The 17,142-nt window shown below is 48.1% G+C and overlaps 1 protein-coding gene across 1 annotated transcript in view; it reads right to left on the bottom strand.

Moving 5' to 3' along the window:
• The window catches only part of GOLGA7B (golgin A7 family member B), a 303,843-nt gene extending 289,449 nt beyond the window's left edge, over positions 1-14,394 (bottom strand). The window contains exon 1 of the mRNA XM_072130941.1: positions 14,358-14,394. The gene's annotated coding sequence lies outside the window, so the exon portion shown is untranslated. The remainder of the gene's footprint in view (positions 1-14,357) is intronic.
• Positions 14,395-17,142: the final 2,748 nt, after the last annotated feature.

Consider the following 17,142-nt stretch of genomic DNA (forward strand, 5'->3'; position numbering starts at 1 on the left):
CCCTGGATACTCTCTGTAGAGAGCTCTGGCTGTTATACATTGTGTGGCGCCCCCCCTGGATACTCTCTGTAGAGAACTCTGGCTGTTATACATAGTGTGGCGCCCCCCTGGATACTCTCTGTAGAGAACTCTGGCTGTTATACATTGTGTGGCGCCCCCCCTGGATACTCTCTGTAGAGAGCTCTGGCTGCTATGCATAGTGTGGCGCCCCATGGATACTCTCTGTAGAGAACTCTGGCTGCTATACATAGTGTGGCGCCCCCCGGGATACTCTCTGTAGAGAACTCTGGCTGTTATACATAGTGTGGCGCCCCCCTGGATACTCTCTGTAGAGAGCTCTGGCTGTTATACATAGTGTGTCGCCCCCCCTGGATACTCTCTGTAGAGAACTCTGGCTGTTATACATAGTGTGGCGCCCCCCTGGATACTCTCTGTAGAGAACTCTGGCTGTTATACATTGTGTGGCGCCCCCCCTGGATACTCTCTGTAGAGAACTCTGGCTGTTATACATTGTGTGGCGCCCCCCTGGATACTCTCTGTAGAGAACTCTGGCTGCTATGCATTGTGTGTCGCCCCCCTGGATACTCTCTGTAGAGAGCTCTGGCTGTTATACATAGTGTGGCGCCCCCCTGGATACTCTCTGTAGAGAACTCTGGCTGTTATACATAGTGTGGCGCCCCCATGGATACTCTCTGTAGAGAACTCTGGCTGTTATACATAGTGTGGCGCCCCCATGGATACTCCCTGTAGAGAGCTCTGGCTGTTATACATTGTGTGGCGCCCCCCTGGATACTCTCTGTAGAGAACTCTGGCTGCTATGCATTGTGTGTCGCCCCCCTGGATACTCTCTGTAGAGAGCTCTGGCTGTTATACATAGTGTGGCGCCCCTCTGGATACTCTCTGTAGAGAGCTCTGGCTGTTATACATAGTGTGGCGCCCCCATGGATACTCCCTGTAGAGAGCTCTGGCTGTTATACATTGTGTGGCGCCCCCCTGGATACTCTCTGTAGAGAACTCTGACTGTTATACATAGTGTGGCGCCCCCCCTGGATACTCTCTGTAGAGAACTCTGACTGTTATACATAGTGTGGCGCCCCCCCTGGATACTCTCTGTAGAGAGCTATGGCTGTTATACATAGTGTGGCCCCCCCCCCTGGATACTCTCTGTAGAGAACTCTGGCTGTTATGCATTGTGTGGCGCCCCCCTGGATACTCTCTGTAGAGAGCTCTGGCTGCTATACATAGTGTGGCGCCCCCCTGGATACTCTCTGTAGAGAACTCTGGCTGTTATGCATTGTGTGGCGCCCCCCTGGATACTCTCTGTAGAGAGCTCTGGCTGTTATACATAGTGTGGCGCCCCCATGGATACTCTCTGTAGAGAACTCTGGCTGCTATACATAGTGTGGCGCCCCCCTGGATACTCTCTGTAGAGAACTCTGGCTGCTATGCATAGTGTGGCGCACCCATGGATACTCTCTGTAGAGAGCTCTGGCTGTTATACATAGTGTGGCGCCCCTCTGGATACTCTCTGTAGAGAACTCTGGCTGTTATACATAGTGTGGCGCACCCATGGATACTCTCTGTAGAGAGCTCTGGCTGTTATACATAGTGTGGCGCCCCCCTGGATACTCTCTGTAGAGAACTCTGGCTGTTATACATAGTGTGGCGCTCCCCTGGATACTCTCTGTAGAGAACTCTGGCTGTTATACATAGTGTGGCGCCCCCATGGATACTCTGTGTAGAGAACTCTGGCTGTTATACATAGTGTGGCGCTCCCCTGGATACTCTCTGTAGAGAACTCTGGCTGTTATACATAGTGTGGCGCTCCCCTGGATACTCTCTGTAGAGAACTCTGGCTGTTATACATAGTGTGGCGCTCCCCTGGATACTCTCTGTAGAGAACTCTGGCTGTTATACATAGTGTGGCGCTCCCCTGGATACTCTCTGTAGAGAACTCTGGCTGTTATACATAGTGTGGCGCCCCCATGGATACTCTGTGTAGAGAACTCTGGCTGTTATACATAGTGTGGCGCTCCCCTGGATACTCTCTGTAGAGAACGCTGGCTGCTATGCATTTGAGCAGATTTACTTACCCGGTCCAGTCGCGATCCCGCGATGCGTTCTCCGAGGATTCGGGTCTGCCGGGAGTCACTAAGGTCGTGCGCCCGATATCCAGCATGTGTCGCTTCCGTGCTTAGGTCCGCCGGAGTTCACCTTCTTTTTCCCGGTGCATGGGAGTGCTGATCTTGCGACACAAATCGTTTTTTAAATTCTGCAGTTTTCCCGAATCCGTCGGGTTGTCCAACGGCCACGTCCCCCGATTTCTGTCGGGTGAAAGCCGGCGCCGATGCGCCATAATCCGATCACGTGCGGAATGGAAATATTCGGGAAACCCCACGAAAGTGCGGCGTTCGGACCCTTAGTAAATCAGCCCCATTGTCTAAAACAACGGCATTTCAAGCGTTGAATGTGACCGCAGCCTTAGAAGTAACCAATACATTTCAATAAAATCTTGATGAAAAAAATGTATACATTAAAAAAAAAAAAACTCCCAAAACTTTCAATGCCCGGCAGGTTGATGTGTGACATTTTAAACAATTAAAGCTTGTGAAATAATTACATGAAAAAAATCCTTCCTCTGCACCTGCCATGCGCCGGGTGCAGATTTGCACCTGAAAGGTCGAAAGAATAGAGAAAAATAAGAAGCATAAGTGAAAATTCACACAGAACATCTGGAAAATAAAGATACATAAGGCACAAGGTACAGACAGGGGTGAACGTGATAAACAACATCAAAAGTCGCAGAGAAAAGTAACAAAAAAGCAAAAAGTTGCAAAAAAGAAAGAGAAAACAAGTAGAAGTAAAGATTCCTGTCCCCCGTTGTTGTAGGATTGAGTGTCGCTCCTCCGTATCTCTCGGGGGTGTATGGACACAGCGCCGGGCGCGGAGCACAATGGATTACGGATCTGTAAGTCACAGCTCATTCCGGTTCAGGGACATTCAAGTGATGCTAATGGGTTAAATACTGGAACCTTTGTGCAAAAGAGGGAACATTAATTGACATAATCTTTAAATAGCGGTTTGTCTGCGCTATTCACCCGACTAATCTGCTTATTCAGAGGGAATGGCGCTGGGCCAGGGCTTATCCCACCATTGCTTCTGGAAGGGGGGAATCTCTAATGTTACCCCGTGTCCCCCTCATTGGGTGTCTGTCCGCCTCGCAGTCTGGGGGCCCATGTTTTGCTAATTTGTTCCATTCCCATGTGAAAAGGGGACTGTCTGCATGGAGGGGCTCTCCCGCACGCACTCCAGTCCGGATTTAGGAGGAAGTTAACTCATTGATGCTCCAGGTCACACAGGGATAGAAAGGGCAATTATTTGTGAATCGCAGCCTATTAGCGAGTCTGACGACCAACAAACCCAGAACAATGGAGCCGCATTGCCTTTCTATCTGTATCCAGACAAAGCTGAGAAGAAGACGCCGATTTGTATTTTCTAAACACTGCACGTCCCTTTAAGAAGAATAACAGAGCGGAGGGGGGGGGGGGGGTCTATGGGGGCGGGGCATACATAGACACCAAGAGTCAATATTTAGCAATAAAGCACATAATCTAAATAAATTTAAATTTATAAACCCCTCTATACTGTGTCCCCTGCTACAAAGCATTCCCCAAAATTCTTATACAGTGTCCCTACAAAATAAAGACCCCAGCTATATAGTACCCCCATCCACCTATACAGTAACCCACCCTACTATAAAGCGCCCCCTGCTATATAGTGGCCCCATATACAGTAACTCACCCTACAATACAGTGCCACCCTGCTATATAGTACCCCAACCTGCCCTATAGAGTAACAGACGCTACTATAAAGTACCCTCCGCTATACAGCATCCGCTTCAGTTATAAAGCTCTATATAGTGTCCCGCTACTATACAACACCCCTTCTATGTATAGTGCCCCTCTGCTATATAGCACCCCCATTATATACTGTCCCTCTGCTATATAGCACTATATAGTGTCCCTCTGTTATATAGTAACCCCACTATATACTGTCCCTCCGCTATAAAGTAACCCCTCTATATACTGTCCCTCTGCTATTTGGCACCTCCACTATATACTGTCCCTCTGCTATATAGCACCCCCATTATATACTGTCCCTCTGTTATATAGTAACCCCACTATATACTGTCCCTCCGCTATAAACTAACCCCTCTATATACTGTCCCTCTGCTATTTGGCACCTCCACTATATACTGTCCCTCTGATATATAGTAATCCCACTATATACTGTCCCTCTGATATATAGTAATCCCACTATATACTGTCCCTCTTCTATATAGTAACCCCACTATAAACTGTCCCTCTGCTATATATTACCCCTCAATATATACTGTCCCTCTGCTATATAGTACCCCCACTATATACTGTCCCTCTGCTATATAGTACCCCCACTATATACTGTCCTGCTATATATTACCTCTCAATATATACTGTCCCTCTGCTATATATTACCCGTTAACATGTAGGATGTATATAGGGACTAGCCTGGGATCTTTCATCATATGGAGGAGCATAGAACATGTTATAAGGGGTAGAAATCAGAAGTAAAATGAAGTGCATGGTCTGTTCTGTGTGAGCACTAAGGGTTAATAGCTTCTCTGCCCAGAGTATAAGGTGGGGGGAGGGGGTCCACCATGAGAGAAAGAAAAAGAAAGTTCTGTAAAATCACAGACTGGGATGGAGGAACTGATAGGGAACAGGGGAGATCTTGTTCCTCACTATTATGTGTAGAAGACATCTGTATCCACAGTCCTGACCACACTCAGCTCTGCTATATGTCACATGACCTCCCGCTCCTTCCTCTTCTGTGAAAAGGGAGCAGCAGCCCCTCCCCTCTTTCACCCCGTACCTCATTTACAAATGTACAGTTCATAAGAGTAACCAGAATTAGCAGGAGACCCAGCTATTATAGAGCCCGGCTAAACTGAGGAGGATAGCAAAGAAACCACTGTATATGGGTAATTAAGGTAATAGGAAAAGTTGTTCTACATCCCAAGAATTATTGACTTGTTGGGGGGGGGGGGGGGTAACCGTTGCACTTAACATTTTTGGAGTGTGGGACAATAAAAGGATGACTACTTTCTATTGTATATTATTACATTTATTGTATATGTCACAATCATGCGGTCAGTTCTGTCCAGGGAACCTGTTATTGTACAACCTCCTACCAAGTGTATAGCAGAAGTAGCCACACCCCTCCTTTTTATGAATTTCTCCTACCCAATCATCTGCTTATCAGCAGGGTCTATACAGTCTGTATATGGGGAACACATGCCTTTAATTACATTTTTATCAGATTCCTCAGAACCCCTCCCCGAGCCCCGTCTAAAGCTTCTCTGCAACCGCAGAGACACAAAAAAAGTACATTTCCCATATTTTGTATGTTTTGTTTTCTGGAATAGTTTTCTTCCATTTTGTATATTATATTAATGTCCCAGATGTGTTTAATATCAAATCATAAAAAAATAACCAAATGGGTAAACAGTGCGGATCGCGTTACGTTATATTAAAGGGATCGCGAGGTCTAGGTTAAAAGTCTAAAAAAAAACTTTTAACTTTCTCATAATTCTCATAAAGGGAAAATAAGCAACAGGGGGAATGTGCGGCGTGGCGGGGGAAGTAATAAGATACTTCAGAAAAAGATACTAAAGAGAGAGACACAAGGGATAAAAAGTAAAATAAGATACAGGAGATAACGAAGAGGAAAATAAGAGAGAAACACGTAAAATGTTAAAAAGAAAAAAAAATGGTAAATAAAATATTTAAACATGTGTGAAAACGTGTAAAGTAAAAAGAAACTCATAGAAGACAAAAAAATATATAAAAAATAATAGAACTCTACAGTCAAAACCCATCCTGATAAACCAGGGACATTGCTCCTAGATCCAGGCACCGGGACTGTGGTATCTTCTTATATGTGTTATCCATGGCCTCCTGCCTTCTACAATCAACTTTTATAGTTATGCTAATGAGCTAGAAGGGCTCTGGTGGTGTTACAGAAGCCCTCTCTGCTCTCACCAGACATACACAGTGGGAGGGGGAAAGTGCTGATGCACAGTGTTACAGCCTGTGAAGCGACTGGATTTTTTTTAACTATTTTTCCTTCGTATCATATATCAGAAAATGGATGAAAAGTAGTTTTATAAAAAAAAATAAAGCAAATTTTAGATATTAGATATCTACACTAGAATGTAAAGCCTCTGCCTGGCACCGTACAGGGTCCACACGTAGCCCTATAGCCTCCGCCTGGCACCGTACAGGGTCCACACGTAGCCCTATAGCCTCCGCCTGGCACCGTACAGGGTCCACATGTAGCCCTATAGCCTCCGCCTGGCACCGTACAGGGTCCACATGTAGCCCTATAGCCTCTGCCTGGCACCGTACAGGGTCCACATGTAGCCCTATAGCCTCCGCCTGGCACCGTACAGGGTCCACATGTAGCCCTATAGCCTCCGCCTGGCACCGTACAGGGTCCACATGTAGCCCTATAGCCTCCGCCTGGCACCGTACAGGGTCCACATGTAGCCCTATAGCCTCTGCCTGGCACCGTACAGGGTCCACATGTAGCCCTATAGCCTCCGCCTGGCACCGTACAGGGTCCACATGTAGCCCTATAGCCTCCGCCTGGCACCGCACTGGGTCCACATGTAGCCCTATAGCCTCCGCCTGGCACCGTACAGGGTCCACATGTAGCCCTATAGCAGTGATGGCGAACCTTTTAGCGGCCGAGTGCCCAAACTGCAACCCAAAACCCCCCTTATTTATCGCGGGGTGCCAACCAAAAATTAAAGCAGTAACTTATTGCTCCTTGTTCAACAACTGTCAATCATATTGGCCTCCAGAGGACAGCAACACGGTAGAAAGATGGAAATTTTTCTTCATTTTAGCTTCTTTCCAGTTTCCCTCTGTACACAGAGAAAATCGTGGGGCCAGCAGGAGGTCCTCCAAAGATAATTGGGCCCTGTCTACTCATTCTACCTCTTCCTACAGTCCCAAGTAGCAAAGCAAGTATCAAAATATGACTAAAAGCAGCATCTTTTAAGTTGCTTGGAACTGCAGGAAGATTCTTTGAGTTCTGTCTCGCGTGCTGGGGCGATGGCCCGAGTGCCCACAGAAAGGGCTCGGAGTGCCGCCTCTGGTACCAGTGCCATAGGTTCGCCACCACTGCTCTATAGCCTCCGCCTGGCACCGTACAGGGTCCACATGTAGCCCTATAGCCTCCGCCTGGCACCGTACAGGGTCCACACGTAGCCCTATAGCCTCTGCCTGGCACCGTACAGGGTCCACTTGTAGCCCTATAGCCTCTGCCTGGCACCGTACAGGGTCCACATGTAGCCCTATAGCCTCCGCCTGGCACCGTACAGGGTCCACATGTAGCCCTATAGCCTCCGCCTGGCACCGTACAGGGTCCACATGTAGCCCTATAGCCTCCGCCTGGCACCGTACAGGGTCCACATGTAGCCCTATCGCTCCGTCTGGCACCGTACAGGGTCCACATGTAGCCCTATAGCCTCTGCCTGGCACCGTACAGGGTCCACATGTAGCCCTATAGCCTCCGCCTGGCACCGTACAGGGTCCACATGTAGCCCTATAGCCTCCGCCTGGCACCGTACAGGGTCCACATGTAGCCCTATAGCCTCCGCCTGGCACCGTACAGGGTCCACATGTAGCCCTATAGCCTCCGCCTGGCACCGTACAGGGTCCACATGTAGCCCTATAGCCTCCGCCTGGCACCGTACAGGGTCAACATGTAGCCCTATAGCCTCCGCCTGGCACCGTACAGGGTCCACATGTAGCCCTATCGCTCCGTCTGGCACCGTACAGGGTCCACATGTAGCCCTATAGCCTCTGCCTGGCACCGTACAGGGTCCACATGTAGCCCTATAGCCTCCGCCTGGCACCGTACAGGGTCCACATGTAGCCCTATAGCCTCCGCCTGGCACCGTACAGGGTCCACATGTAGCCCTATAGCCTCCGCCTGGCACCGTACAGGGTCCACATGTAGCCCTATCGCTCCGTCTGGCACCGTACAGGGTCCACATGTAGCCCTATAGCCTCTGCCTGGCACCGTACAGGGTCCACATGTAGCCCTATAGCCTCTGCCTGGCACCGTACAGGGTCCACATGTAGCCCTATAGCCTCTGCCTGGCACCGTACAGGGTCCACATGTAGCCCTATAGCCTCCGCCTGGCACCGTACAGGGTCCACATGTAGCCCTATAGCCTCCGCCTGGCACCGTACAGGGTCCACATGTAGCCCTATAGCCTCCGCCTGGCACCGTACAGGGTCAACATGTAGCCCTATAGCCTCCGCCTGGCACCGTACAGGGTCCACATGTAGCCCTATCGCTCCGTCTGGCACCGTACAGGGTCCACATGTAGCCCTATAGCCTCTGCCTGGCACCGTACAGGGTCCACATGTAGCCCTATAGCCTCCGCCTGGCACCGTACAGGGTCCACATGTAGCCCTATAGCCTCCGCCTGGCACCGTACAGGGTCCACATGTAGCCCTATAGCCTCCGCCTGGCACCGTACGGGGTCAACATGTAGCCCTATAGCCTCCGCCTGGCACCGTACGGGGTCCACATGTAGCCCTATAGCCTCCGCATGGCACCGTACAGGGTCCACATGTAGCCCTATAGCCTCTGCCTGGTACCGTACAGGGTCCACATGTAGCCCTATAGCCTCCGCCTGGCACCGTACAGGGTCCACATGTAGCCCTATAGCCTCCGCCTGGCACCGTACGGGGTCCACATGTAGCCCTATAGCCTCCGCATGGCACCGTACAGGGTCCACATGTAGCCCTATAGCCTCTGCCTGGTACCGTACAGGGTCCACATGTAGCCCTATAGCCTCCGCCTGGCACCGTACAGGGTCCACATGTAGCCCTATAGCCTCTGCCTGGCACCGTACAGGGTCCACATGTAGCCCTATAGCCTCCGCCTGGCACCGTACAGGGTCCACATGTAGCCCTATAGCCTCTGCCTGGCACCGTACAGGGTCCACATGTAGCCCTATAGCCTCCGCCTGGCACCGTACAGGGTCCACATGTAGCCCTATAGCCTCCGCCTGGCACCGTACAGGGTCCACATGTAGCTCTATAGCCTCCGCCTGGCACCGTACAGGGTCCACATGTAGCCCTATAGCCTCCGCCTGGCACCGTACAGGGTCCACATGTAGCCCTATAGCCTCTGCCTGGCACCGTACAGGGCCCACATGTAGCCCCATAGCCTCCGCCTCGCACCGTACAGGGTCCACATGTAGCCCTATAGCCTCCGCCTGGCACCGTACAGGGTCCACATGTAGCCCTATAGCCTCCGCCTGGCACCGTACAGGGCCCACATGTAGCCCTATAGCCTCTGCCTGGCACCGTACAGGGTCCACATGTAGCCCTATAGCCTCTGCCTGGCACCGTACAGGGCCCACATGTAGCCCTATAGCCTCCGCCTGGCACCGTACAGGGTCCACATGTAGCCCTATAGCCTCCGCCTGGCACCGCACTGGGTCCACATGTAGCCCTATAGCCTCCGCCTGGCACCGTACAGGGTCCACATGTAGCCCTATAGCCTCCGCCTGGCACCGCACTGGGTCCACATGTAGCCCTATAGCCTCCGCCTGGCACCGCACTGGGTCCACATGTAGCCCTATAGCCTCCGCCTGGCATCGTACAGGGTCCACATGTAGCCCTATAGCCTCCGCCTGGCACCGCACTGGGCCCACATGTAGCCCTATAGCCTCCGCCTGGCACCGCACTGGGTCCACATGTAGCCCTATAGCCTCCGCCTGGCACCGTACAGGGTCCACATGTAGCCCTATAGCCTCCGCCTGGCACCGTACAGGATCCACATGTAGCCCTATAGCCTCCGCCTGGCACCGTACAGGGTCCACATGTAGCCCTATAGCCTCCGCCTGGCACCGTACAGGGTCCACATGTAGCCCTATAGCCTCCGCCTGGCACCGTACAGGGTCCACATGTAGCCCTATAGCCTCCGCCTGGCACCGCACTGGGTCCACATGTAGCCCTATAGCCTCCGCCTGGCACCGCACTGGGTCCACATGTAGCCCTATAGCCTCCGCCTGGCACCGCACTGGGTCCACATGTAGCCCTATAGCCTCTGCCTGGCACCGCACTGGGTCCACATGTAGCCCTATAGCCTCCGCATGGCACCGTACTGGGTCCACATGTGCTCGGTTCTGCTATGACATTGCTCCTCTGTGTAACCTGAAGCTTTATGTGACTCTGCAGAGAATAATCCCGCGCACCGTCCACGGTCATTATGAACATCTGCTCGGAGCTCATTCTCCATCGTTCCCATAGAGACAACAAAAATCATAAAAAATAAACTGATTAACAGATTGGGAATAGATGAAATTCTTGATAACTTTTGTCTGCCTCGGCTCGTAGCTGACTCTCTGACGCCGGGCGCAGGTTCTGTAATAATGTTGGTAACATCAGTGGCAGAAGTAGCTACCAGGCTGGAAGAGAACTTACCTTACATGGTAGAAGATCCCAGCAGTGACAAGGGCATCGGACTCCAGAGATTGGACTCCACCCATGAAAGCCGCTCTTCTAGAAGCCCAAACATCTTCCACTACTTACATTTTGGAGCTTGTGTTTTAGAGTCTGGTTTAGGCTTTGAATGATTTGGGGATCTTGGGTCTTGGGTCTGAACAAATATTCTTTCTAAATTAATTTAGGCACATGGTGTGGGGGTGAATTCGCTTTGGGTCTGGACTAATGTTCTCTATGAATTTATTTTGGGGTATGATCTGGGGTCTGAATTCATATTCTGTGTAATTTCTTGGGTCTAAATTCATTTTGGGTCAGGTTTTGGGTCTAAACTTATTTTCAGTATATATTTTAGGAGTGCGGTGTGGAGTGTAATTTCATCAATGGGTCTAAACTGGGGGCTTAATTAATTTTACTGTAAAAATTTACCAGATAAGAGGTCTGAACATGAATGTGGCACAGGCTATGACTAGTTCGCAAAAGATGGGCATCCTCACCCCTCGCCAGTCCACTCCACAGCCCAGCAATGCCCCTCCCCTCTAGCGAAGAGCAACGCCCCCCTTCCCCCATAATATCCAGAGGGTAAAGGGCCAGAACATTTTTTTCAAACCTAAATTAATTTTGTGGCTAAATTACGGGTCTAGATTTCTTTTAGGGTTTTTCTATAGTCCCCACTAATTTAGGGATCCGACCAGGCATCCGGCTCTTGTTTAGGGTAAAAAAAAAAAGGAAGAATAATTAGGAATTATTTAGGAATTACTAAGGTTCCTTACACTAGAGACTGTGATGGATCCAACTCACATGATAGTCACAGCGAGTGCTAACAACTGGACCTGACCCGACCCGACATGCTGAGTTCAGTTCCGGTTGCCCTCACTTGGGCCGGATGTTCTAGCGCTCGCTGTGAGTGTGATGTGAGTTGGACCCATTTCTCTCTTCCAAGTGTGTAAGAAGCCTTATTGTTTGTTTGAAGCTATGAAATAATTGGTCTCGGGTGTGACATTTTTATGTTGTGGTCAGTGGTCGGGGGTCTGTATTATTTAAGGGTCTTGTTCCTGCATTTATTGTAACTTTTGGTCTGGGGACTATGCAGACATTGGTGCTATGTAAGGGGAGATACATGAATAAGACTGGAAAGAATATTTTTAGGTACGTGTGACGGATGTGCTAGAGAATCAGGGAGAAGCCGCAATATCCTTCCACAGTCATAAGTGACGGGTGTCTATAGACATGGGGCCACATGTATCGTTTTTTCTGTTGTTTTTGTGCCTTTTCATTCAGGCGCACCGTTTTTGCGCCATTTTTGCTATTAAATGCCAAACTAGCCGCGCAGCACAAATAAGCAGCTTTCCCTCATCTATCTTACCAATCCAGATGTTTTGCTGCGCCTAATGATATTCATCACTTGCAACGTTTTCATTTAAGCGCAAAAACGGGCGCAAAAACACTCCAGCCTGAAGGTGGCGTTATCTGAGAGGAAAGCACTGAGCCCCTTTGCAGAACAGCTCATTTCTAGCAGCAAAGCTCAGCCAGACACTAGAACATATAATAGATACATTAGATACTCTGCAGACACTGGAACATATAATAGATACATTACAGACACTAGAACAGATAATAGATACATTAGATACACTGCAGACACTAGAACATATAATAGATACATTACATACACTGCAGATACTAGTACATATAATAGATACATTAGATACATTACAGACACTAGAACATATAATAGATACATTAGATACACTGCAGACACTGGTACAGATAATAGATACATTAGATACACTGCAGACACTAGTACATATAATAGATACATTAGATACACTGCAGACACTGGAACATATAATAGATACATTAGATACTCTGCAGACACTAGAACATATAATAGATACATTAGATACACTGCAGACACTAGAACATATAATAGATACATTAGATACACTGCAGACACTAGTACAGATAATAGATACATTAGATACACTGCAGACACTAGTACATATAATAGATACATTAGATACACTGCAGACACTAGTACATATAATAGATACATTAGATACACTGCAGACACTGGAACATATAATAGATACATTAGATACACTGCAGACACTAGTACATATAATAGATACATTAGATACACTGCAGACACTGGAACATATAATAGATACATTAGATACACTGCAGACACTAGTACATATAATAGATACATTAGATACACTGCAGACACTGGAACATATAATAGATACATTAGATACTCTGCAGACACTAGAACATATAATAGATACATTAGATACACTGCAGACACTAGAACATATAATAGATACATTAGATACACTGCAGACACTAGTACAGATAATAGATACATTAGATACACTGCAGACACTAGTACATATAATAGATACATTAGATACACTGCAGACACTAGTACATATAATAGATACATTAGATACACTGCAGACACTGGTACATATAATAGATACATTAGATACACTGCAGACACTGGTACATATAATAGATACATTAGATACACTGCAGACACTGGAACATATAATAGATACATTAGATACACTGCAGACACTGGAACATATAATAGATACATTAGATACACTGCAGACACTGGAACATATAATAGATACATTAGATACACTGCAGACACTGGAACATATAATAGATACATTAGATACACTGCAGACACTGGTAGATATAATAGATACATTAGATACACTGCAGACACTAGAACATATAATAGATACATTAGATACACTGCAGACACTAGTACAGATAATAGATACATTAGATACATTGCAGACACTAGAACATATAATAGATACATTAGATACACTGCAGACACTGGAACATATAATAGATACATTAGATACGCTGCAGACACTGGTACAGATAATAGATACATTAGATACTCTGCAGACAGTAGAACATATAATAGATGCATTAGATACACTGCAGACACTGGAACAGATAATAGATACATTACAGACACTAGAACATATAATAGATACATTAGATACACTGCAGACACTAGTACAGATAATAGATACATTAGATACACTGCAGATACTAGAACATAGAATAGATACATTAGATACACTGCAGACACTAGAACAGATAATAGATACATTAGATACATTACAGACACTGGAACATATAATAGATACATTAGATACACTGCAGACACTAGAACATATAATAGATACATTAGATACACTGCAGACACTGGAACATATAATAGATACATTAGATACTCTGCAGACACTGGTACAGATAATAGATACATTAGATACTCTGCAGACAGTAGAACATATAATAGATGCATTAGATACACTGCAGACACTGGAACAGATAATAGATACATTACAGACACTAGAACATATAATAGATACATTAGATACACTGCAGACACTAGTACAGATAATAGATACATTAGATACACTGCAGACACTAGAACATATAATAGATACATTAGATACACTGCAGACACTGGTACATATAATAGATACATTAGATACATTACAGACAGGAGCTGCAGACTATTTACAGTTCATCACCTTCTATTTACAAAACAATCTGCAAAACACTGAGCTCACAGCAAGAGCAAGAGAAGTTTGCAGAATTTTGCAGATACTACAAACAAATGTCCCCCATGTAATTCTGCACAGTGTCTGAGGGGGATATTGTGCCGAATAACAGGGGTGCAGCAGGAGACCAGAACTGGGGGATACCCTCCAGGAGAAGCCCCTGCTGAGGAGGTCACTGGGTGTCACACACCTGGGTGCTGCTGAGGAGATCACTGGGTGCTGGGTGTCACACACCTGGGTGCTGCTGAGGAGGTCACTGGGTGCTGGGTGTCACACACCTGGGTGCTGCTGAGGAGGTTACTGGGTGCAGGGTGTCACACACCTGGGTGCTGCTGAGGAGGTCACTGGGTGCAGGGTGTCACACACCTGGGTGCTGCTGAGGAGGTCACTGGGTGCAGGGTGTCACACACCTGGGTGCTGCTGAGGAGGTCACTGGGTGCTGGGTGTCACACACCTGGGTGCTGCTGAGGAGATCACTGGGTGCAGGGTGTCACACACCTGGGTGCTGCTGAGGAGGTCACTGGGTGCTGGGTGTCACACACCTGGGTGCTGCTGAGGAGGTCACTGGGTGCAGGGTGTCACACACCTGGGTGCTGCTGAGGAGGTCACTGGGTGCTGGGTGTCACACACCTGGGTGCTGCTGAGGAGGTCACTGGGTGCAGGGTGTCACACACCTGGGTGCTGCTGAGGAGGTCACTGGGTGCTGGGTGTCACACACCTGGGTGCTGCTGAGAGTGTTATTCTCATTCTGGGATGTGGGAGAAGCAGAGAGGAGCTTGTAGCAGGATGACATGTAACTGCCTGAATCTAACATTGCGCCTAAACTGTGTTAAAGTGAAGTGATTAATAAGAGGCAGAAAATATACTTATCACAGATGGTTGTAGCTTGTGATAATTCTGGCAAAACAGTGTGCCAGAATTTAGGCGCAACTACTACACTTAGGCGCACAAAAGTGATAAATGTGGGCCATAGGGCCACATTTATCACTTTTGTGCGCCTAAGTGTAGTAGTTGTGCCTAAATACTGGCGCACTGTTTTGGCAGAATTATCACCAACTGTGATAAGGTAATTTTCTGCCTCTTATTAATCACTTTACTTTAACACAGTTTAGGCACAATTTTGGCGCAGTTTAGGCGCAATGTTAGATTCGGGCACTTACATGTGATCCTGCTACAAGCTCCTCTCTGCTTCTCCCACATCCCAGAATGAAGATAACACTCACAGCAGCACCCAGGTGTGTGACACCCAGCACCCAGTGACCTCCTCAGCAGCACCCAGGTGTGTGACACCCTGCACCCAGTGACCTCCTCAGCAGCACCCAGGTGTGTGACACCCTGCACCCAGTGACCTCCTCAGCAGCACCCAGGTGTGTGACACCCTGCACCCAGTGACCTCCTCAGCAGCACCCAGGTGTGTGTGACACCCAGCACCCAGTGACCTCCTCAGCAGCACCCAGGTGTGTGACACCCTGCACCCAGTGACCTCCTCAGCAGCACCCAGGTGTGTGACACCCAGCACCCAGTGACCTCCTCAGCAGCACCCAGGTGTGTGACACCCAGCACCCAGTGATCTCCTCAGCAGCACCCAGGTGTGTGACACCCTGCACCCAGTGACCTCCTCAGCAGCACCCAGGTGTGTGACACCCTGCACCCAGTGACCTCCTCAGCAGCACCCAGGTGTGTGACACCCAGCACCCAGTGACCTCCTCAGCAGGGGCTTCTCCTGGAGGGGATCCCCCGGTGCTGGTCTCCTGCTGCACCCCTGTAATTCTGCACAGTATCCCCCTCAGACACACTGGTGATACTGTGCAGAATTAGGCTACATTCACACTACTGTATGGAGGACGTATATACAGCCGACGTATATACGGCCGATATACGTCCTCCATAGACAGCAATGGGCGCACGGCGCCCTACGGGAGCGATACGGTGCAGCACACGTGTGGCACTGTACTGCTCCGTACCCGGGAAAAAGATAGGACCTGTCCTATCTTTTCCCGTAATACGGCGCCGTGCACCATGTATCTCTATGGAGAGGGGCGGGGGTGAGCTACGCTCACCTCCTCCTCCTCTCCCCGTGCACTGCCGTTGCCCGGTACAGTACGGGCGGGCAACGGCAGTGTGAATATAGCCTTACATGGGGGACACTTGTATGTAGTATCTGCAACATTCTGCAAACTTCTGCAAAGTTCTTTTCTCTCTTGCTCTGAGCTCAGGATTCTGCAGAATATTTTGTAAATAGAAGGTGATGAACTGTAAATAAAGTCTGCAGCTCCTGTCTGCAGTGTATGTAATGTATCTATTATCTGTTCGAGTGTCTGCAGTGTATCTAATGTATCTATTATCTGTTCCAGTGTCTGCAGTGTATCTAATGTATCTATTATCTGTTCCAGTGTCTGCAGTGTATCTAATGTATCTATTATCTGTTCCAGTGTCTGCAGTGTATCTAATGTATCTATTATCTGTTCCAGTGTCTGCAGTGTATCTAATGTATCTATTATCTGTTCCAGTGTCTGCAGTGTATCTAATGTATCTATTATCTGTTCCAGTGTCTGCAGTGTATCTAATGTATCTATTATCTGTTCCAGTGTCTGCAGTGTATCTAATGTATCTATTATCTGTTCCAGTGTCTGCAGTGTATCTAATGTATCTATTATCTGTTCCAGTGTCTGCAGAGTATCTAATGTATCTATTATCTGTTCCAGTGTCTGCAGAGTATCTAATGTATCTATTATCTGTTCCAGTGTCTGCAGTGTATCTAATGTATCTATTATCTGTTCCAGTGTCTGCAGTGTATCTAATGTATCTATTATCTGTTCCAGTGTATCTAATGTATCTATTATCTGTTCCAGTGTCTGCAGTGTATCTAATGTCTGTATTATCTGTACTAGTGTCTGCAGTGTATGTAATGTCTGTATTATCTGTACTAGTGTCTGCAGTGTATGTAATGTCTGTATTATCTGTTCTAGTGTCTG

Source organism: Engystomops pustulosus, chromosome 11 (genome assembly GCF_040894005.1).
Source record: "Engystomops pustulosus chromosome 11, aEngPut4.maternal, whole genome shotgun sequence".
Classification (NCBI taxonomy): Eukaryota; Metazoa; Chordata; class Amphibia; order Anura; family Leptodactylidae; genus Engystomops; species Engystomops pustulosus.